Genomic DNA, 24,059 nt, shown 5'->3' with positions numbered 1-24,059 from the left:
GGACAATTTGGCAATGTCTATCAAACTTAAAATGCAATTCCATTTTAGGAGTCTGTGATATGGATATATTTGCACATGCTTGCAAAGATAGAGCTACAGGATATTCACTGTGGTCTCGTTTATAATTGCAAACACACAGAAAACAATGTAAATGCCCATCAGTAAGGATTGGACTAAATATTTTCTCTTATATGCATAAAAACAATAATGAATAAACATTTTAAAAATGAAGTAGATATGTATATGCTAGTATGGAAGTCTTCAGATTGAAAAAATAATAAATACAGAGTATGTTCCTCCAAAACTAAAAAGGATGATATTTATATATTCCTTTTTTGTATACCTAGTACAATGCCAGGAACATATTAGATATCCAGTAAATATCTATTAAAAGTAGAAATGGCTTGTAAATATTTGCTGGAGGGATGGATGACTGATAAATGAATGATGAATGAATGTGCATGTAAGCATATGAAAAATTCTGGAAAACATACATAAGTTTACCTCAGTGTAATGGGGAAGATTATTCATTGAATAGCTTTTTATAGACTTTTAAAATTTTTACAAGTACACATGCTGTTTTCACAATCAGAAATGAAAAAGTTAAGGATTCATCTCTATTTTTTTAGAGGATTTAACATCTTAAGCAATATTGAAAAATAAAGAAAAAACAGAATTATGACAATATATACAGCAAAGTTAACTACAGAAAACAGTTCTTATCAATCAATAAAATGGAGATAAACAGCTAGAATATATGTATATACACAGGTACATGTGTTTGTGTGTGCACACGCACGTGTGCATGTGTGTCCAAAAGCTACGTGGTACATACTAGTAATTGTCTATTTCCTATTCTTCTTTCTTACAAATGACCATATTAGGGAGTAGGATCATCAATGTGTTTATTACCCAAAAGAAAAAGTACAGATAATAAAAAAGCACATGAAAAGATATTCAACTTCATATAATTAGAAACATACAAATTAAAATGAAATAAAATACTTGTTTGAGGGGGGGAGATTTGATTTTGCTTATAACTGTAGTCCAAAAAGAAGGAAAAGATGTCTATTACTCAGAGTTGACAAGGATATAGAGAAAAGCATGCTTCATCGAAGTTGATGGCAATGCAAACTGGCATAGCAACTTGGACAGCAATTTGACAATATCTATCAAATTTTAAAATGTGTACAGCTAGGGTGTGGCTCCGTGGTAGAATGCTTACCTAGCATGCCTGAGGCCCTGGGTTCAACCCCCAACACCACAAACAAATAAAATATGGCATCTTGGACTTAGAAATTCCATTTCTTAGAAGCTGTTCCACAGAAACTCTCACGCAATTACCCAAAGATGTGTGCACCAAAATGCTCACTGCAGCCTTGTTCATTAGCAACAACCTGGAAGCATCCCTGCGAATCTGTCAATAGGGCCATGAACAAGGATCTCTGTCCTGCTGGAGCCTGTGTCCCAATGGAGCAGAGCGGATAGACAATAAGCAGAGAAACAAATAAGCAAGATAAGCTCTGATAATCTAAGTACTGTAGAAGAAATAAAGTGGAATCAAACAAGGTGGCAGGGGTGAAGGGAAAAGCAAAGAGGAAATGAGTCTGTTTTACATGGAGCCATTAGGGGAAGCCACCTTGAGGGTGACAGGGATTAGAATGAGAAAGAATGAGCCCAGCAAATTCAAGTTACCCAAAGGCAACACGAGGGAGAAAAGAAAGTCCGATGTGGATGAAGGATAATAAATAAGAGGAGAAAGGAACAAGATGAGATTGGAGAGGAAGACGGGGCCCAATCACTAAGACCTTGAATTTTAGCCTCGGGGTTTTGTTCCTGAGGGTAATGGGAAACTACTGGGGTCATAAGCAAGGAGGGACATGACCAGTTCTGCCATGTTTTAAACATCATTCTGGCTGGGTGAAGAATGAACTGTAGAAAAGAAAACCCAGAGGATGAAGAGCAATTGGGAGGTCCTCACAAGATGTGCTGATGGCTTAGACCAGGGGGAGTCTGTGGAGGGAGTGAGGAGGCCCCGAATATGGGGTGAGGGGGTGGTTGTTACTTTGGAGGTAATCCCTGAAGGACTTGTTAGGGGATTTGACTTGTGCTGTGACTACAAAGAAGGAGTTGAGGATGTCTCCCAGCCCTGAGGGATGGTAGTGCCAGGGAGAGGGAGAGGTTTATCGGGAAGAATCCAGAGTCCCATTTTGGACTTGTTAAACTTGAATGTCCTATGAGAGGAGCAACTAAAGATAAAGTCAGTAATTAGAATATCTATTTGCAAATGCACAGGGAAAAACCTAGGAGGTTGCCTACCTACTGATAAAGGGATTCTCTCCAGGAAGTGGAATGGGGGGCCGGGGGAGGGGAGATGAAGGGGAAAGGAGCTGCTTGTACATTTTGCCTCATATACATTAATAAGGTTTGAAATTTTTACAATGAATATGTATCACTTGTGAAATTTAAATAAATGAATACAAATAAAAGAAGACTAACTGGGTGATTTACACATTTTTTTCCTCTGAGCCTTTTCTTCAAACAAAACCTTATCCAGAATGCTCTTCCCACCGTCATCATTCAGGCCCAACTGTCACCTCCTCAGAGAGCCCATCCCTGACCACCTGATCCAAGTAGCTCCACCTCTGCCTCCCTGCAAGTCATTCCATCGCACTTTTTTTTTTTAATTTTTTATTTGTTCTTTTAGTTGCACATGACAGTAGAATATATTTTGACATATCATACATACATGGAATATAGCTTCCCATTCTTGTGGTTGTACACGATATGGAGTTTCACTGGTTATTTATTCGTATACGAACATAGGAAAGACTGTGGAATGAATTGGACATAATTTCCCTATTTCCATCCCCTCTCCCTTCATGTCATTCCTCTTTGTCTAATCCAATGAACTTCTCTTCTTCCCTATCTCCCCAATTATTGCGTGTCAGCATTCATTTGCATATCAGAGAGAAAGAACATTGGGCCTTTAGTTTGGGAGGACTGACTTATTTCACTTATCATGATAGTCTCCAGTTCCATCCATTTACCAGCAAATACCATAATTTCATTTTTCCTTATGGCTGAGTAATAATCCATTGTCGCACTCTGTTTTATTGTGTTTCTATCACTCAGCACCCAAAGTCAACTCATTTATGTGTTTACTTGTCTGCCTCCTAAAAGGTAACCAAGAGAACAAGGACCTTATGTCATGTTCTCCAAATAGCCCTGAGAATTAAAGCCATGGACTATAACATTCGGTACTCAATAAGTACTCTTTTGTTTGAAAATGAACTCTAATTTGTCCTCAAGTTTAAAAAAAAAAAAAAACTGAGCTGCTACAATCAAATTGAGGCAGGGCCCAAAATCTGGCTCAAGCCTCTCTCTCCACTCCCTTCCCACCACCACAGCTGCCTTGAGACAGAGAGTAAAACCACAGGTGGTTGATGGCGCACGGTTTTCCAAGTCAGATAGTCTACAAGGCTCTAAGCTGAGCCCTGCTTCTTAGAAGCCCCACCTCCTCAGACTCCCTCCCATCCAACCAGAACAAGTCTGGCCCCGAATTGGCTACCGGCTCCACCCACCCCTTTCCACCTCCCCAGATGCCCTCACCCAGGCACCCCTCCTCCCAGGGACTCTACTCAGCACCCACTGCCCCTCCACTGCTCCTGCCCATAGTCACCATCAAGCGCTCACCACAGCTCAGTCCTGTGATGGGCACCAAATATCCAGATGCAAGCTGACCTGGGGGGAAAACCCAGGACACAGTTGATTTCAGCAGAGTAGGCTATGGGAGCTCTCTGGAATTCTGGTGACCCTCACAGGCATGTAGTCAAGTCCATCCAAGTCCCTGGTTTCCTTCTCAAGCCTTCCTAACTGTTCAAAGACCACAATCATTATTAAATAAAGACAATTTCTATACACTGGCTTGCTGTCTATAAGAGGGGATGATGGTGCTACCCCTCCTTCCAAGAAAGGGAAGTGTCACCTATCTGTCCTGCTTGGCCAAGGTGCCACACAAGCAGGGATTAGTCGGCATACCTGGGCACTCTCTTCTTTCCCTCTTGTGGCCCAGGCCAGGGTTGCCTGTGTGCCTACTCCCTGCTGGTCCAGCCCACATCTCTCTGGGAGAGCTTGGCACACAGCCAGGAGCATCAGAGGTGTTCAGTGGCCACTTAAAGACAAGCCATGCCACTCTCAGGACCTTTACACAGATGAGAATTGTCTTCCTCAGGCCCAATATGCCCCCGGCATATTGGATCTGCCTCTCCTCTGTGTGGGCCAAGAGCAAAACCAGGGTGGGTAGAGCCTCTGGCAAAGCCCCAGAGGTCACAGCAGTGGCCAGGGCTCTTGCAGTCTTAGCACTGTGAATCTCTCAGGAAGAGGGCTGGAGGAACACAGCTGACCCCTTCCCCAGAGCCCAGCACACGGTGTTCAGGGGCCACCTGCTGGCAGTTAGGGGCATGTGTGACTCTGGGGGCGGGGCTGCTATTAGGCTCAGGGCTCCTGCAGGGACACATACAGAGGCACCTCTACCTATGCAAAGTGCATATGCACAAACACACATCCCACACACCCAACCACATGCATGCACTCTCAGAACCAGGTATGCACATACATGCATGTGCAGACCTGAACCCCAGCACGTGAGCACATGAACACTGCACAATTTCATGTGCACTCATAAGTATGAGCCTGCAACACACCCACAGGCACACAGGAACATGCACACAAGAGCATATACACATAAGAATGGCCCTTGCTTAAGCCCCTTCCTCACCCACGGCCCCCTTTTGCAAATTCCTTCCTCCAAGATTTTGCTCAGGGAATGACAGAAGCCACGTGGCCTCTGCCCCTCTGCCCTCCTCCTCTGAGGTAGCAGGTACTGTTCACTCCATGGCTCCGATACCATGTAGTCCCCTCACGGGATCTGGGCTTCACCTCAGCAGTAGATTAGCCTGTACCCAGCTTTTCCTCACCTGGGGCCTTGATTTTAGCACAGTATACAGTGGCAGAGGTGTACCTCAGCAGCATGAGAACAAAGACTTGAAGGGCCTTGGTTGACATGGTTGACAGTAATTTCAACATAGGGAATTATAGCCAGCTAGTTAGCTTTTTGTAACTGTGACCAAAATACCTGACAAGAACAACTTAGAGGAAGAAAAAGTTTCTTTGGGCTCATGATTTCAGAGGTTCAGTTTATTGTCAGCCAATTCCATTAATCCCAAGGAGAGGCAGAATATCATGGTGGAAGAGCAGAAGTGTAGGGAAGCTACTCAGCCGGGAAGCAGAGACAGGCAAGGGCTACAGCAAAGATGAACCCTTCCAAGGCAGGCCTCCAGTGACCCACCTCCTCTAGGCACACCTACCTGCCTACAGTTACCCCCTCCCAGTTAGACCATTCAAACCAGGATGGGCTGATTAGGCTACAGCTATCACAGTCTCCTTTCATCTCTGAATATTCCTGCATTAACACAGGAGCTTTGGGGGGATACCTCATATCTAAACCATAACAGGAGGGGACCGCCCACCAGGTGCCACAACAAGGTAAGCACCAGGAACGTAGTCAAGGGATCTGGAAAAATGGAAGGTGATGCTCCTGAACTCTCTGCGCAGCTGGAGCCCAACATCTCCAAGGGGGATACACAGGCCTGACAGAGCCTCAGAAATCCAGGTTCAAAGGCAAGAAGGAAGGTAATATTTATTGAGAGCCCGTTAGGCACAGAGGCATGGTCTCATTCCCTCCTTCCTCCACAACCTCCAGAAAATATATGATCAATTCCATTCTTTTCCTTCTTAATGTTCCTCAGATGGACTACCAAGTCCACATTTCCATTAGCTCTTGCTTGGGCCACCTGCACAGCCTCTTAACTGGACCTCTTTCCCACTTTTTATCCCAATCTACCCTCCATAATTCAGACAAAATTGTTTTAAGAAACACAACTTTTAAAGGCTTTTAATGATTCCAAAGACTTGATTCTTATTCTAAGGACCAAGACCAAAATCCTAATCTCCGCCTTGCACCCTCTTTTCCCTCTTCAGGATCATGAAGCACCCCCACCTCTGTTTTCCATTCCTCAAACAGCCTGTCTCCTCCCCTCTCAAGGGCTTTGGACCTGCAGTCCCCACAACTCCCCTATTCCCAGCTCCTTGCCTGGTAAACTCCTCTTTGCCCTCTCCTCTCTAAATACCACCTCCTTCTGGAAGCCTTTTTGACCCCCAGGTCCTCTCTCGTTGTGGTTTTCTATCACAACACGCAGCAGCAGGGCTTGTAATCACTATTTGTGCCTCTGCCTGCTCTGTCCCGTAAGCTCCAAGCCCCACAAGGGCAGAGACCTTGTCCCTTGCTCATCTTTTAATGTCATGTCCCTACAAATTGTGCACACAGAAGTTGATGTCCAAACCAGGTCTCTCTTCCTCCAAACAGCATCCCTGTTTCAGCAAATCTCTCGCTATTCCACAGGGACAGGGACAACGGAGAGATGCCAGGAATGAGGGCTAGTCCTTAACCTGCTGAGTCCCTGGCCTGCATTCCATCCAGTCTATCAGCAGACCAGAGTGCACATCTGTTTCACCTTCACAGACCTGTACTATCCTCTTTCTTGAGCAAAACAATAACTGTCTGATTGGCAAAAGGCGGGGCTGAACTACAATCTGGTGAGCAAAGGAAACTAGACCCTATAGCTAAAGAAAAAGCCCAACAGATACTCACATCATCTTGAGTAGGGAGGAGGAGACTTTCTAATCATGGTACCCAGGGAATAAATAATAGAGAGAATTGACCAAGTGAAAACACTCAACATTCACACACCTGTTTGGATGCACACCATCTAAAGGACAAATCAGGACTTTGGAGCTCCCAGGGCTTTGAACTTTGGCTGGAAAACTTCACAGGAGCAGCCACATGATTTTCAGGGTCCCTTATTCAAAAACTATTGAGAATTTCAAGAGAATGGCATGGGAGCTTAAGTCAAACTTGGGCTCTTCTAAGTGTGGGCCCCTGTGCACTGACACAGGCCACAGGTCTCTGGCCCCTGCTGCTCAGGAAAGCTATGTGGGGCAAAACTGGAGAGAATCCACAACACGGAACAGTGCAGGAAACATGATTCACTAAGCATCTCACCTGTGCCCAGTCTTGAACTCACAAAGCTCAGAGCCTAATGGTGGAAGAGCAGATGGTACACAGCAAAGAAAATAACAGCCCTGTGTATCTTAACTCCCTTGGAGGCAAGGTGGGTCGGCTGCATTTTGGATCCAGGATCCCAGAGGCTAACAATAAGATATCAAAATGCAAGCACACCCTGGAGGATTATTTTGTGCATGGCACACAGGAATTGCTTTACTTAGAGTATGAAGAAACCTGGTGCCACATTTGTTGAGCATTTACAGGGAAGGGACTTAGAGAAAATCAGGCCAACAAGAACTCACCCAGGTGCTCTAAGGAGGTGAGATGTTTGGAGAGCCAGATATTCCCTTGGGGTCTTCTGGAGTCTGCAGAGTGGAAAGTTAACAGGAAAAGAAGTTTCCAAAGGAAAAAAGAAGTTGATATACAGGCTTAGCCTCCTTCCAGCACTGATAAGATATTGTATAGAAACTAGACTCCAAAGATCCCATCTGTGATCACAATTCTGCAGCTCCCTCCTATGTCCTGGTAAGTGACTTCCCTGGTTCTCAATTTCCTCATCTGTAAAATGGGGATAATAGTAAATCATTATGAGAATTAAGTGAAATTTCGAAAGTTGGAAGATAAGTCTATAATATAGACCTATACAAATTTTAGATGCTATCATTTCTTACAATATTTGACTAAGACCTAGTAGCAGCTGGTTGGGGGGATCCAGGTTAAGATTTACAAAAGGAGAAGAATAAAGAACAAAAGTGGGAAAAAATTTAATGAAACTTTCCCTCATCCTAGTCTCATATCCACCATTATTTCTCTGTGACATAGCACAGTCGCTGAGAAATCACTTTTATAAGAAGCTTTTCCAAGAGGCCTGGACAGTGTCACTAAACTTTTTTTTTGTTTGTTTGTTTGTTTCCCGGCATTATCAGGAAATGTGTCCATTAGTCATGAGGTTTCTAGTCATGACATCCCAGGAAGATCAGAGAAGAGCAGGTGGCTACTGTCCACTCACACCTTATTTTTAAAAGTGGGTGGACAGTAGCTTCTTGCCACGAAACTAGACTCCTCTAACAGGAATTCTGTTACATGGAAAATTGCCACCCTGGAAATCACTCGAGAAGCTCTGCACCTCTCTGCCCACTGGGGTGTGTATTTTGTGGATCTCCATTTCTGGAGTCCTGAGCTATAATGTTCTTGCCAGAGAAGGGCCAGGGAAGAAATCAAGACCACCCTTGATGCCCCACCTACAACAATAACAACCACAATTTGTTATCTATTATACTGAGCCAGGCCCTAAGGCATGCTATATTGAAAAATCTAGAAAGATTCTAGGAGTGTGTGTGTGTGTGTGTGTGTGTGTATACTAGGGATTGAACTCAGGGTCACTCTGCCAAGCCACGTCCACCACCCTTTTTTGCTTATTTATTTATTTATCTGAGACAGGGCCTCACTAAATTGCTGTGGCTGGCTTCTAACTTGCGATCCTCCTTCCTCAGTCTGCCAGGCTGCCAGGACTATAGGCATTCACCACCTGTCCAGCTATCAAGAATGATTTGTTTCTCACATACAGCAATTACCATTTGCCACTGTTCTAAACCATACGAATATTGTCTTGATGAGTTCACATAACCACCCTACAGATAGGTACTGTGAGTCTCACTCCCAGCAGAACAGAAGTGAAACCCGTAGTAGCTTGTGGGAAACAAGCCAGAGGGTAACGTCACTTGCACAATGCCACCTACACGGCAACTGGTACAACAGGGATCCATACCCAGATGGGCTCCAGAATCCATGCTCTTCACAGTTATGTTGTATCAGTTCTTTATACTCAAAAATGGACAGACTAGAATGAAAGCTGACCTCACAGCCTGGCCTGATAATGTGTGTGCCATTGGGGTTTTAACTCCCCAGATACTTGCAGATGTCAAGGTAGCACACCATTCTTTCAAGCGAGCAGCGAGCGTATATTGAGACTTCAGGTTTTGAATTGAGACAGACATGGGTTCAAATCCTAGCTATGCTGTTTGCCAAGTTGGGAAATTTATGCAACCAATCTCAACTCTCTGCCTCAGTTTCTTCAACTGCAAAATGGACATTATCATAGCATCTACCATTTAAAGTTATAGTGATAATGAAATGAGGTAACACACACACACAAAAAAAAAAAAAAAAAAAAAATTCTTGGCACAGGGCCAGGCCCAGAGTGAGCATTTAATACAGTGTCACAGTCACACATCTCAATACTGTCATTTTCCCTCTATGTAGATTGAGAGCCAGTAAGGAATGGTAAGAACATGAAATCTGGAAATAGGAAAATAAAAACCTGAATTAAAATGTAGCTATATAATTTTTTTGCAAGAAACACATATACACTGGACCTTCATTTGTACTACATAAAATAGTCTACAGTGGGCTGGATAGTAGCCCCCAAAACATCCATCCATGTCCTTTATGGACTTAATGTGAATTTAATTTGGAAAAGGGTGTCTTGGCAGATCTACTCTTGGTATGAGATCATCCTCTGCTATCTTTGGGGGCATTAAGTCCAGTGGTAACTTTTCTTATAAATGAAAGGAGAAGACATGAGGGAGGAGGTGAGGCCACATGAAGATGGAGGCAGAGATTGGAGTGTCACTGTCAAAGCCAGAGATACCTGGAAGACCCCAAGATAGAAAGAGGCAGAGAAGGGTCCTCTAGACCCTGCAGGGATGGGCGACCCTGCTGGAAGCTTGATTTTGGACTTCTGGCCCCTAGCACTGTGAAAGAATAAATATCTGTTGTTTTAAGCCACCAAGCTTAGGTGATTTGTTAGGGAAGTCCTAGTGAACTAACCAACACACTCCCCCTGGAAGGGAATACTGTGAGGCGGCTGCATTAGCCTACCTTGGCCGCCATAAAAAAAAATGCCACAGACTGGCTTAAACAACTACTATTTATTTTCTCACTGCTCTGAAGGCTCAAAATCCCAGATTGAGGTGCCAAGCAAATTCAGTTCTGGTGAGGACCTTCTTCCTGGCTTGTGGATGACCTCTCCTCTCTGTGATTATGAAGAGAGAGCTCTGGATGTTACTTCCTCTTCTTAAGGATGCCAACTTTATTGGATCAGGGCCCATGACTTCAGTTAACCATATTTACCTCCATAAAGGTTCCATCTCCAAATACAGTTAGATTGCAGATGGGGGCTTCAACATATGAAATTGAGGGTGGGAGATGGAGACACAACTTAGTCCATAATGGGCCCTGTGAAGAATGTGTTAAATCCACAGCAAATAGATTCAGCTCCACTCTGATAAGTTAAAGTGTTTTGAAGGATAAGATGGTTTTCTGGAATGGGGCCTCCAGGGCTTTACGGAATGATGGCCCAAGAACTCTTAGCAGCGTGCCAAAGGCCTGGAGGAGAACTTCCTGCACCTCCTTCCACCTCCTTAAGTCAGACTCACGTTCGGTTTTGCCTGGACAATGGAATTCTCCTTTTTTATTACTCAAGGGACTAATTTCCTGATAGAAAAACAACCACAAATTTTCATTTTTGAAAAGTGAAGTCTTAGATTTAAAATACCTCCAAAGAGCATCTGAATCCCTTCAAACCATGAGCAGGAAGTGTACTTATAAATAAATATCTGGATAGATTCAAGTTTTGAATAGCAGAGACGGATGGCGTCCTTTTATTCCAGAATTATTTAAAAGTCGTTTATCCCCAAGAGGATGGGAAGATGCATCAAATCCAAATGACAGAAATGCGAACAGGATTTGGATTGATGTATCAAAAGTGTCCGGGGTGACTGTCCTAAAAGTTGAAGTGCTTCAGCATGTTAAATTAAGTCCTCTGGCACCTTTTAAAATCTAACAAAATCAGAGCCATGTATCTCTAACAGGTGAGGCTGAGGTGAAAATAAACAGTGAAACATTTAAAATCATCCCAGCTCTGAAACAAATAACTGACCATCATCCATTCCTGCAACACCCATGGCCCTTAAGTGGTTATGATTTGTTTGTTAAATAAATATTTATTCAGTTCCTACTCTGTGCCAGGTATGGTACTAGACCTTAGGGATTTCATCATAAATGAAAATAGACCATACGTATGCAGAAGGTGGGTCAACTGTTGACATCCGGGGCCTGACCAAGGGGCCTGGAGCTGGGAAAAAGGAAGCTCGCCTTACACACAGGGAGTCACTAGGCTTAGAACTTAGGAGCGAGAATCAGGCCAGTTACATGGGCTAAGACCCATTGAGTTTTGCCAAGACTCAAGAAAGGCAAGACCACTCTCTGAAGTAGGCCTTCTGATACAGGGAGGGAGTGGCCCTGGGTGGGGACATATTGGAGGCCACAGCAGTAGGTCCCAGCAGCCAGTACTGGGGATGCCCTCCCATCTATAATGAAGCTGATGCCACCCTGGGCCCACCCACCTGGCAGGGAGAAGGGTGCCTGCAGCAGGTACCCACCCACTGCCTACAAAAGGACAGATATGGGACAGGGATGAAACAGCACCTATGAAGAGACATCAGTGCATCCAGCTAGAAGTTGACGAAGAAGAAAGTAGCCCGGAAAGTGAGGCTGGGGCTGGCTCAGATCCACTTGGTACAAACAGCGTGGGCAGGAACTCCCTCACCCGTGGGGATTTTAAAGCCCCAAACTCAAACATACACCACAGGGTCTGAGTACGAGGTGGGTTTGGAACAGCCCCTTTCCACTTCCCAGACCCATCATCCTCTTGTGAAAGATTTCTCTGGTCTGTGCTTGCTCTCTAGCATGCAGGAGAAAATCAAAGGAGAGAGCACAGAGAGAGATGGGAGCTTGCTGGGCACTGCTCATCAGATAAATGTAAACTCAATTTCTGTCCTTGTTGGAATTTCTCCAGCTGGGTGTTTCCTTTCTGGAAGCTTGCAACTTTATATTATATGTAGATGTATAATATAAAGTAGGGAACAAGTGGAAATATTTAGCTGTCCTACATGAAGAATCTTTTTTTTTTTTTTTGGTACCAGGGATTGAACTCAAGACACTCAACCACTGAGCCACATCCCCAGCCCTATTTTGTATTTTATTTAGAGACAGGGTCTCACTGAGCTGCTTAGTGCCTCACTTTTGCTGAGGCTGACTTTGAACTCACCATCCTCCTGCCTCAGCCTCCCAAGCCGCTGGGATTACAGGCATGTGCCACCGCACCCAGCGGTCATGGAATCTTGATCTTAATAAAGTTGTGGTCTCTAGAAACTTTAGTTCTCACCTTTAAGCAATGGAGATATCTAAGGATAAAAACTGAGCTCATGGAGCTAAAGTGAGGATTAAAGAATCTTCTATGACTTGTTCACAAATGCACGTTAATATTTATTGTCATAGACATGCACATTCACAAGGTAGATGAGATCTGAAAGTTCCCTTGCTGGGTTCTCCACCTTCCTTCTGGTTGCCTGGATGTCCCCTATAATGGCCCCAGGAGGTGGTCACCCTGAGCGCCCTCAAACCCTGTAGTGATAGGTAAGGAATTCACCAAGAACAATACCTGGCACAGCACCTACTGAGCACACACTCACATCTGACCCTGTGCTAAACACTCCCCCTGCATGTTCTTGTTTTATTTTCAAAATTAAGTGATATGGCAGGGGAGGTACAGCTCCATGAACATACTAAAAGCCACTCAACTGTGGTCTTTAAACAGGATGAATTCTATGGTCTGGGAGTTCTGTCTCAATAAAGCAGTGATTTTAAAAATAACTAACACCTTAATGGCTATCTCCCCATTTTACAAATGAAGTAATGGTGGCTTGGAGAGGTGTAGTAACACGCCTTAAGTCACACAGCCAGCAGGGAGCAGAGCAGACACCAGCTTCACAGCCTCAAGGTTGTAAGAGCTTACTCCCTCTGCACAGGAAGCTTCCAAATTGGGAGCGCTGATTCTGTGGGAGCCCAGTCAGCCCTTTCTGTGTCTGGCTTACTGATCCCTGCCACAGTCCACCAGGCAGCTACACCTGTGCTGGTTAATGTGCGTCTCTAGCAAGTTTCCGCATCTGCTGAGCCCAAAGCTGCCTCTGTGGAGTTACTACCCGCACCTGCTGCTTCTCCCTCTGGAGCTACAGGGAAAAAAGAATGTTCTTTGCTCTACACAGTGCCGCAGGCATCAGAAGACAGCAAGAGATTCTCCCTTTTTCCTTTTCTCCGGGTCCCAAGTACCTGGGCCACACAGAAAGCACATAAACTATGGAACTGGGAGGTCCATTGGCTCCCAAGGTCAGTCTGTGGACTTGGCTACATTGGCTGCATCTAGTCTCTGTTCCATTGAGAGAACACAGATCAGTAGATTTAAGCCCAGGAGCTGATGTTTTTATAAGGTTACCAAATGATTCCAGTCAAGAACAAAGTACAGAAGGCTATCATTTTAAAAAAAGAAAACTGAGTAACATAAGGATCTCAAAATCATGCCGTCATTTTCCTGCCAAGTTCCATTTGGACACACCCACTTCAGTGTTCCTGATTCTGAGAAATTTGACTTTAGACTATAGGTTATTAAACAAAGGTAAGGACAGGAATATATAATCCATAAAGAGAAGTTATTAATCAGCAATGCACATGGGAAAATGTTTAATCTATAAAATGAAATCAAAACAGAATGCAGAGCATTTTATAGCTATCAAAAACTAACAATACCCAACTTTAGTGAGGGAGTAATTAAATTTGTTCATTTGCATGTTGCTTGTAACAATTTAAATTGATAAACCATTGCAGCACTGTAAATCAAGAAACTCGGGCTGGATCCTGCAAAAGTGCCTAGTCTATTCCAGGCACTGTGTCGGCCCCCAAAGGACTCGCTGTATGTGGGATGCGAATGCATGTTTCAATACTGTGTTAGTCAGCTTGCTCACTGCTGTGACCCAAAGACCTGACAAGAACAATTTTAGAGGAGGAAGGTTTATTTGGGACTCACGGTTTCAGAAGTCTCAGTCCATAGATGCAGGCTTCACTGCTCTGGGCCTAGGGTGAGGCAGAACATCATGGAAGAAGGGCATGATGGAGGAAAGCAGCCCAGGACATGGCATCAGGAAGCAGAAAGAGACGCCAATCCCCATTTACAAAATATTACCCCAAAGCCATGCCCCCAATGACCCACCACCTCCAGTCACAGTTGTGCCTACAACTACCACCTGGTTAATTCCTATCAGGGAATTAATGCGCTGATTGGCTTAAGGCTCTCATAACCCAGTCATTTCACCTTTAAACCTTCTTGCATTGTCTCACATGAATTTGTGGGGGGACACCCATATCTCAACCAGCACAAACGTTCAAGTTTAGTGGTAACCACGGGGGTTTATATGATCATCTACTGAGGGTCTCTTAGCCCTAACCAGTTCAGAAAAAGCATTCCTGGCAAGGTTGACAACTAATCTGAATCTGGAAGGATGAGCAAGTTAGTGAAGTAAGTTAGGGAATCGCATTCCAGGCAGAGGGAATGGTCTGAGCAAAAGCTTGACTACGGAATTTTAAGGAGGTGAGATGAGTTAAAAAACGATCTCAGAGAAAGAACTGGAAACTAGCCTAGCCAGGAGGCAGTGACATCATAACTGTAGTTGAGGGCAGCACTGCAGCTCAGGGACACTGCATCAACCTCCCAGGCAGTGGCCCAGGGAGGGGACGACAGCCCACCTGTGTCAGCCTCCCAGACAGTGGCTAGCTACTCCAAGAGAGAGTTGAGTCCGCGGAGTAGCCACCAGAATGATGCTAGAGTTTGGATTTCTCAAGAAGCAGACTCTGAGGCAGAGATTAAAACACAGGAATTTCACTGAGGCGTGTTCTCTTGATCAATGACTATGGAAAAGAGGAGGGAGGGATGCAGGATGGAGTAGCGGGAGAAGCTGGGCTGCAGTCCAACCTTGTTGGGAGGACTTTCGGAATCATCCCAGGTGGGAGAGAGAGGGTCAGGCCTCTGTATCACCACATCAGTCATGGAGATGATCAGAGGAGGGGCCAAAGCCTTGGTGAGGTAGCCATCTTCAATGGAGGCAATCCCTACAGAACTGTCCCCATCAGCTGGGGAATCACACACTTCATTTGCAAAGACAGAGTCTTCGTGGCCACTGTCATGTCCATCACAGAAGAATATAATCTGACTTTGGGAAGCTGGGGTGAGGCTCCCACAAGGCAATTAGAAAATAGCGCAACAGTCCAGGCATAAGATGGGGCCACTTGGTGAGGTTTTCTCTGAAATTGAGGAGCAGATCCTTCCTCAAACCCTGTGGGTACCATGTCAAGGAAAGCAGGACTCTTTCAGACCCATTTTAGTGTGTCAAAGCCAAGAGACTATTACGCTCAGGCATGACAGACAGGACCAGGCCCGGGTCACTGGCAACAGCTGCTGGCCACGTGGGGACAGGAAGGCTGGTACACAATTGTACCATATCCATCATAGACAAAAATCTGGGAACAGCCCACTTGCACAACATTAGACTAAATCTTTGTGCTTCCACTCAAAGAACTTTCCTGTGCCACTAAAATAATTCAGAAGCTGGGCACGGTGGCACATGCCTGTAATCCCAGCTACTCAGGAGGCTGAGGCAGGATTACAGGCTGAGCCAGTTTAGGCCATTTAGCAAAATCCTCTCTCAAATTAAGATAAAAAAGATCTGGAGATATATAGTTCAATAGTAGAATGCTTGCCTGGCATGTGTGAGGCCCTGGGTTCAATCCCCAGTAATACAAAAAGAATAATAATAACAATAATAGTTCAGGCAACTTTTAAGTGACAAAGAAAAAAATCAGCAAATGGATACATTCAACAGAGAAAAGCACATAAAATAGTCACCTTATCAGTGGAACTATAAAAATAAGCTCTGCATGTGGATAGACATTGGCAGCAAATGCAGAAAATAAAACCATCGATTTTTATGATGGAAGGAACATGGTGGGTCTTAATTCCTGTCATCATACTTTGTAAAAAACTCTTTTTTTTTTCCAGCTTTGACCATCTACGGATGTTCCTATTGGCGTGCAGCTGGCAGACGCTATGTTCTGTTTCACACCTGCAGTGACAGCTGTGTGCACAGCCCACACTGCAGGTGAACCCCCAAGCCTGCTCAGAGGGTGCTTAGGGGAAGCTGTTAGCTGTGTCTGTGAGCAAAGGAGGTTCAAAAGTTGGTAATGAGGAAAACAGTTTGGGGAGAGAAGAAAAGAAGTCTTTCCACCTCCCCCATGTAACAGAAATGGAACATGAACAGAGACAGAGTTTAAATCAATATTTAAGGAGAGTCATTGTAATAACAACTGATGGGCTGTTTCTAGAATAGTCAGCTCCTAGATTCAAGCAGATACTAAAAGATTATTGGTCAAGAACACTGTTGAAGAGTTTCAGGGAGTCAAAGACACTAATGAGAAGACTCTAGTTGGTGAATAAAATAATTTGAAGAGTTTGCCAAGCATGCACAAGGTCCTGGCTTTAATCCCCAGAATAAAATAAAAAAAAGAAAGAAAAATAAATAAAAACTCAAAACTAAGCTCAAGCTGGGGATGTGGTTCAGTGGTAGAGCATTTGCCTGGCCTGCATGAGGCAAAATCAATCTCCAACACCGGAAAAAAAACACACACACACACACACTTCAAGGAGGTCAGCTGGGTGTAATCTACATGGGTTCCTGGAGGGACAAGTGAAGTGATGATTTGGAGTGGCCCATAGAGAAAGAACATTGAGTACCTCTCCTCCAGCACCTTCTTGCTGTGGTCGACTAATCTGCATTTGGGCAGGAAAACCACCCAGATCTTCTGAAGCCTGAGTCATACAAGAAGCCACAAGCTTCCTTCTCTTCCAGATGCTCAAAAGAGTCTCTGAAAATATGATGAAAGAAAAATCCCAAGATTAGCCAAGTGTCCTTTATTTCAACCATCTTTCCCATAAAAGTATTTCTTTATTTAAAAAAAAAAAAAAACATTGATTTGAACACCCTCGCCATTGCCATCTGAATATTGGCTTACAATGAGTGTTCCTTACAAATTGTCAAGTAGCCCTGAACCCCATCAACCACATCACATTGACTTTGATTCTGCCCACGACCCCTGAGAGCATTTATTTTACCTTTCCTGGAGCCATTCAGCAAATATTAGTGAACTCATTGTGCACTAGGCTTTGGAGACGAACTAAGCTAGAAGTGAGAGAGAAGTGGGAGGGAGGGAGAGACGCTTAAAGCAAAGTTACAGTTCATAAACCTAGAAGCACATGAGGCATCGATGGTTAGAGTCAGAAATGCTTCGGAGAGAGCTGCCATCTCCCCTGGAGAGGGAAGGACTATTGCATCGCTCCAAAATGGAGGAGGTGACACAGGTGTGACAGGAGATGATGTTTGTGGGGAAAGATGAAAAGGGTGAATTTTCCAAGTTGGCAGTGGCTTAAGGTGCAAAGAGAGAGAGAGAGGCCTGAAGAGGTAAAGAGGGTTCAGGTGGTGAAGGATTTTTGCATTCCAAGCCTAGGAGTTTATATTTTATCCTGAGAGTCCTGGGGAAACCTGGGGGTTTTCAAGCAAGAATCCAACAGAATTTGGGGGTGTTTTCTTTTTTTAATTTTAATCTTTCTGGAACAGTGAGAGGATGGATCAGAGAAGAGAGGACAAGGAAGTTAAAACTATCCATCATAATTTAATCTGTCTCATTTAATCCTCACATCATTGCCATGATTGCCTGCCCTTTTCCTGACAGATAATCCACTCTGATGTGCATCCAGTTCTGGAATGGAAAGATTCCATCATGCTGCTGAGCACACACACACGTTCTGAAAGTAGAAGCCCTAATATTCAAGACCATATTTCTTTATGGTTCCTTTACTGACCAGCTGGGTAACCTTGGAAAAAGCACTTAACCTCCCTGATTCCTAACTCTCTCGACTGTAAAGAAAGGACACCTGCCTTTCAGAGATGTTCTGAAGCTCCTGAGACCAAGGAGCTCTTGGGAAATCACAGAGCTCTGTGACAACAGTAATCCCATTGTCTCTCTTGCTACCCTGGGATAAACAGGGGTTATCATTTCTCCTGGCATTAACTTTGAAATGAGGGTAAACATAGATTTAAATTCCATTTGTGCATTATATAAAGCAGTCTCGATAATATATAATAATAGTAGACGAAATTGTACTGTGCGAAAGTGAATGTCTTTCAGTATTATACCTGTGTCCCAAGGCACCTGAGATTGCACCAACCACACTCTGCCACTAGAGGGAGCTCATCCTTTAACATCAAGAAGTCATTTCAGTCCAAACTGTCAAAACTAGAGGTCACCTGTTAGGGGAGACAGCTGGAAAGGGCCAATTGGGGTGTGCATGCATGCATGCACGTGTGTTTTCTGGTGTTACAATGCAAGAGCAATATGTGATAAGACCATAGTCCAATCCCAGTGCCACCATTTCCTAGTGTATGAACTTGGGCAAGTGACTTAGTATCTGTGACCCTAAATTTTTCATCAATAAAATCGGACTTCTCATGCGTATCCCACAGTAACAACTACATGAGAAATTAAATAGAGTATCCAGCAAGTACTTAATACAGAATAGGAATTCCCTAAATTTTAGCCCAGTTTCTTTTTTCCATTTTGTTACAAATAACAATAATTGAGAACTCTAGTTAAATGAAATTGAAAGGCAAAGAGGAGAAAGCACTGCAGAAAGAGGCACAGAGGGATGATGCCCGCACTTGGTGTGAGCCGCGGACACCCCTCATCCTCACAGCTGTTGAGCGACGGCTCCATACACGGAGATGCGGTTTTATAAGCCCCATGGCTAGTCGCGGCAGTCGCGAACAGATGGGCAGCTAGGAGGAACTGCGGATTGCAGCAGGCATATGGACCACAGACTATGGCTCCCTCTCCTTCTGTTGGAGCCATTCCCCTCAATTCTGGAGTCATTACCCTAGGTGGGAGGGGGGAAATGTAATTTAATCGACTGCATGTCACCCTATCTTATATTTCTAAAATTACCCTATAGATTCAGCCTGATATTTCCAGAGCTAAGGCAGCTCTTAGTGTTCTAGCAAGTGGCTGTGAGCAAGGCTATGGAGAAACTGTGCCAATGCAAGTGGTGGGGAAAGGAGAGTCAAGTCAATCGGGTTCCCTTGACCAAATTCCAAATATCAGATGGGGTGATTTTTCCTCTCAGAATTAACCGTTTTCTGACTCAACCTATAGTCAAGTTGTTTAAACAAAAACAAAGGGGAAAGGAACTTACATCTGCTCAGCACTGTTGTGTGCCAGGCTCCGGGCTAGGCACTTCACTAGCACTTTCACGTAATGCTCACAGCCCTATAAGGGAGGCATATGTATCTCTGCTTCACTGAAGAGGCACCTGTGGCTCACAGAGGTTGAGTGACTTACCTGAAGTCTCACAGGTGTGGAAGAAGTGGATTATCTGGAAGTGTGTGGGAGAGCCAGGTCTGGAGCGCTCACCTGCTGGGTACCGTAGTTTGAGTTTTTCCAGGAGGTACACACTGAATACAATAAACATCCTGCTGCTGGCTCCATCTTTAAAATGTCCGTGTGCTGTGTCCCCTCTTTAGATCTCTGCCATGTCAATTTCCAAATCTGTTCTGAGTTTTCTCTGGTGTAACTGTGTTCCCATTGAATCCACCCTCGGAGGATCTCAGCACACTTAGTCACTCTAATAGTGCCCCACAAAAGATAAGAATAGGTTGGGGTTGTGGCTCAGTGGTAGCTAGAGCACTTGCCTAGCATGTGTGATTCGCTGGGTTCGATTCTCAGCACCACATATAAATAAAATAAAGGCCCATTGACAACTAAAAAAAAGAAAAAGATAAGAACAGCCTGTTTCACAAGCAGAGAATGACTTCACTAAGGTCACTCTGCTGGCAAGTAAGAGTTCTAGGCAGAGAAAACCTACTTCTTCTGGTACAGGAACTCCAGATTGAGCAGGAAGCACTCCACAGTGTCCCAGCCACCAAAGGAATGGAACCTGGGAATTGGAGCCTCATCCTTATTGCTTCAACTCTCATTCCCATCCTGATTAAATACATCTTGAATTAGACACATCATCTCTGCCCCCACAACCAGTGCCCTCAGTCAGGCTTAGATCCCTACAAAGGTCAGCCACCTACAGACCTGGCCTCCAGGCCCTTCTCATAACCCACCATCAACAGTCTTCAAAACACTGGGTTCCATCTGGTGCCTGATGAAAATGTTACAACCCCTCCCCTTCAACTTCAGAACAAAGCCATATTCTCTTAGATTCAAAGCACTCGTTTATTTTCTGACCCTGAACTACCTTTCCAGCCCAGCTCCTTCACCCACACCACACCCCACTCAGCTGCTCCATCCGGTAGCCTAGTGCTGTGGCTGTAGCTAGTGCAAACCTGAGCTCCACCTCTTCCTTTCCATAACAGATCTCTTGAGTTGGCTGAGAACAAGGACTCTCTTGCAGCTACGTATGGCCATGTGCCCAGGTGCTGGCCTATGGGATGAAGGGACACTGCTGTGTGCTATTTCTGGATGGTGTTATTAGAAGGAAGTTTCTTGCTCTCCTCTTTTTATTCTGTCCCAGAGGTGAGAAAATGTACATGTTGGTGACAAGTCAGCTCTGACCCACGATGATGAGGACACACCCTAGGGAAACGTGGGTACCGAGGGCTTGTGGAATGCACCACTGTTTGGCTTCATCGGGGATTCCCTGGAGATAAGGCTTCTGGTGCATTTATTTCACAGGTGATTCCAGAAAATACCCGGAGGGGTGTGAGGAAGTGAAACAGAAAGGAGAGAAACCAATGAAGTATACATGAGCAAGCTGTTAACACTCTGGGCAGCTGGAAGGCATCACCAGGGGAATGCTGGAAGAGAATGCAGAGCAGGGCTTGGGCTTGGTCATCCTGCCCTAGGGACCAGAAGAAGCTGGAGTATTCATATTCCAACACCTACTGAAATTGATTGAGGGACGTTGGAGGAAGGGGACACTCCTCCCTGGCTTGTTAAGCCTGCTCCCCTGCACACACACTCAAAGCACAGGGTGCCCTGGGGGCCTGGGAGAACCCTCAGGCAGACACAGGTGCTAGAAGGTAAAAGGAAGTCTGGTATATGGAAATGGTGAGCATTGGGGGAACTTGGGGTGGGGTGCAGTGCATGCAGTCTGCATTCAGAGCACATCTCTGTCACCTGCTCGATGCCAGGAACTGAGCCCTTCTGAGCCTCCATTTCTTCCTCTAGAAAACGGGTCGACTTATAACTCTTCTTCATAGGGCCATTTTTATGGGTACCTGGAATAATTCATGCAAAACACCCTGGTGAAAATGAGTGAGCTGCTGTTCTTGTTTCTCCTCTAGGAATCCTTATCCAAAGCTGCTCTTTATGTGCCCTCATTGTCTGTATCATCTTCGGGTCCTTAGGCAGACATGATGGGAAGTCCCCAGGCAGAGGCCAACACAGTGTCTGTAGCAAAGGCTCAATCACAGACATATTGCTCCAGAACACCCCGCCACCAAAAAAGAAAAAATTAGACCAGTAGCCAGAGCCAAAGTCCAAATCCAAACTTAGGTTCAAAATTAGGAACCATAGTCAGAGTCGAACTTCCTAGAAAAGCAGCCAACCTAGGAAGAAAATGAAACACACCAGGGAGAAGTCCAAGAGGAAGAACAAGATGCCAGCACTTCAGGAGCTTGCAGCAGAGGTTCCCTAGGGTCCAGCCAAGCCAGGCAGCAAGGAGCTAATGCCCCATAGTATTTGCGAAATGAGCAGCTGGTAGCCCCGGCTGCCTGCAGCCTGGCTCTCTGTTCCCTGCTCTGCTCAGTTGGTGACAGAGCAGAAAGCAGCCCTCCCAGCCTTTCAAAGATGTGGTCAACAGACACCATGAATCATTAACAACTGCAATGCATTGCCCAGAGTAAATATTTGGTGACTCCTGATGGATAGCAAGTGCTCAGTCCCGAGGATTGCTCACCATTGAACCTGGCGGGGGTTGTTTAACCGGTGCTCTCCACGTGTGCTATCACACAGGCAGAACTGGTTGTTAGCATGAATTAATCAGTCCGTTTCTGGGGTGCACTTCTCTGGGTGGGGTCTGTACTAGCCCAGAGTCTTAGAGAGAGGAGACACTCAAGCCTCCAGGTCCGAGGCTGTGTCCTCTCTGGTGGGGGAAGACACAGAGCAACCAAGTGACTTTCAGTATGTGATCAGCCAGTGATCTTGAGTCCCCTGAATCACAGCTTCCTGGGCTCCACTCCCAGCCACTTAATCCAGAATCTGCATTTTTTTAAAAAAAGATAGATTTTATTTTTAATTTTTCCACAGGACAACCCTAGAGAGTTTCCAAATATGTCTTCAGCCACTTTCCCCTATTACCACAACTTACATAGAATGGAACATTTGTTAAAATGTATGAACCAATATTGATACATTTTTAATGTCTTTTTCTGTTCCAGGGTATCACATTCTATTTAATTGCCATGTGTCCTCTTGGCTATGACAGCTCCTCAGATTCTCCTGGTTTTCGATGACCTTGACAGTTTTGAAGACTACTGGTCAGGTAGTCCCTCTACAGGAATTTATCGAAAATTTCTCTCATGATAACAGCCGGGGTTCAAGCGCCATTTCTGTTGCACCATATCAAGGGTATCTCGCTTCAAGCCTGTTTTATCACTGTGGATATTGACCTTGACCACCTCAATGAGGTAGTTCTTCTCAGCTTTCTACACTATAAAGTCACATTTCTTATCCAGTGCCACTCTATCCTCTCAGGAAGAGGGTCACTGGGTACAGCCCACACATAAGGAATGTTGGCCCTCCTTGAAGGACAGAGGATCTCTGTTCATTATTTAGAATTCTTCTGCCCAAGAAATTTCTCTCTTCTTTCCACTTATTTATTCAATCATTGTTTAATGTCAGCATACACTAATCACTATTTATTTTGTATTTGGGTCTGTTATCTAACACTACTTTATTCTGTTGACTACTCCTTCTGTCTTGCCCACTGGGTTGGCCTGTGTCTCTTTGACATACCCCGTGAATTCTATTGTTTGGTTTTGAGCACTTCCTAACCTTCCGGCACTGCAGCTGCCTCAAGTTCACCCTATATTTTTCTTCTTCCAGTCCTAGAATCAGCCTTGCTTCAAGAATCCCTGGATGTTTTATTGGAGAAAGCTTTCAGAAACCAAGATCTGAGTGCTGGGTGCAGGACCTGTATTTTATTTAACTCCTTATTTGAAAATAATTTGAAAAGTTGCAATATAGCACAAAGAACATCCATTTATTCTTTATCCAAACTCATCTCTTGTTAGTATTTTGTGCCATTTGCTATATCATTTTCTCTCTTTTCCTCCGTATATAATTTTTATAAACCATTTGAGACATGATGGCCCTTTACTTTTTAAACACTCCAGTGTGCATTTGCTAAAAAGAATAAGGACACTGTTATAGAGCTGCTGATTTCTGTCAATTTAGCATAGATATAATTCTTTTATCTAATCTACAATCCATTTTCCAACTTTACTGATGGATTCAAATACCTCTTATGGACTTTTACTTCTTCCAGTACAGAATCCAGTCCACGCTTCGGTATGCCCTTAGTTGTCATGTGTCTTTAGTCTCCTTTAACCTGGGACAGGTCCTCAACCTTGCTTTGTCTTTGGTGACAAATGTTTTAATACTGTCTACTCTTTTTTAAAACAAATCTCAGCTTTGAGAGTTTTCTGATTGCCCAAAGTCAACCAAACTTTGAGGGCACAGCCCTGAAGAACTGTGAAAACTACAAGTTCAGGGGTTCCCCAAACTCCTGAAGTTTTAAATATTTGTAAGAAGGACTCACAGAACTCAGCGGAAGCTATTATAATTATACTCACAGTTTATTACAGATTCAAATCTGAAATCGCTATTTATTTTGAATTTGGGTCTATTATCTAACACTACTTTATTCTGTTGGACTACTCCTTCCATCTTGCCCACCAGGTTGGCCTGTGTCTCTTTGACATACCCC

Source organism: Marmota monax, unplaced genomic scaffold (genome assembly GCF_021218885.2).
Source record: "Marmota monax isolate L192 unplaced genomic scaffold, Marmota_monax_Labrador192_F-V1.1 WCK01_AAM20220418_F8-fsc00020, whole genome shotgun sequence".
Lineage (NCBI taxonomy): Eukaryota > Metazoa > Chordata > Mammalia > Rodentia > Sciuridae > Marmota > Marmota monax.
The sequence above is the reverse complement of the archived record's forward strand: the minus strand, read 5'-3'. Positions refer to the sequence as shown.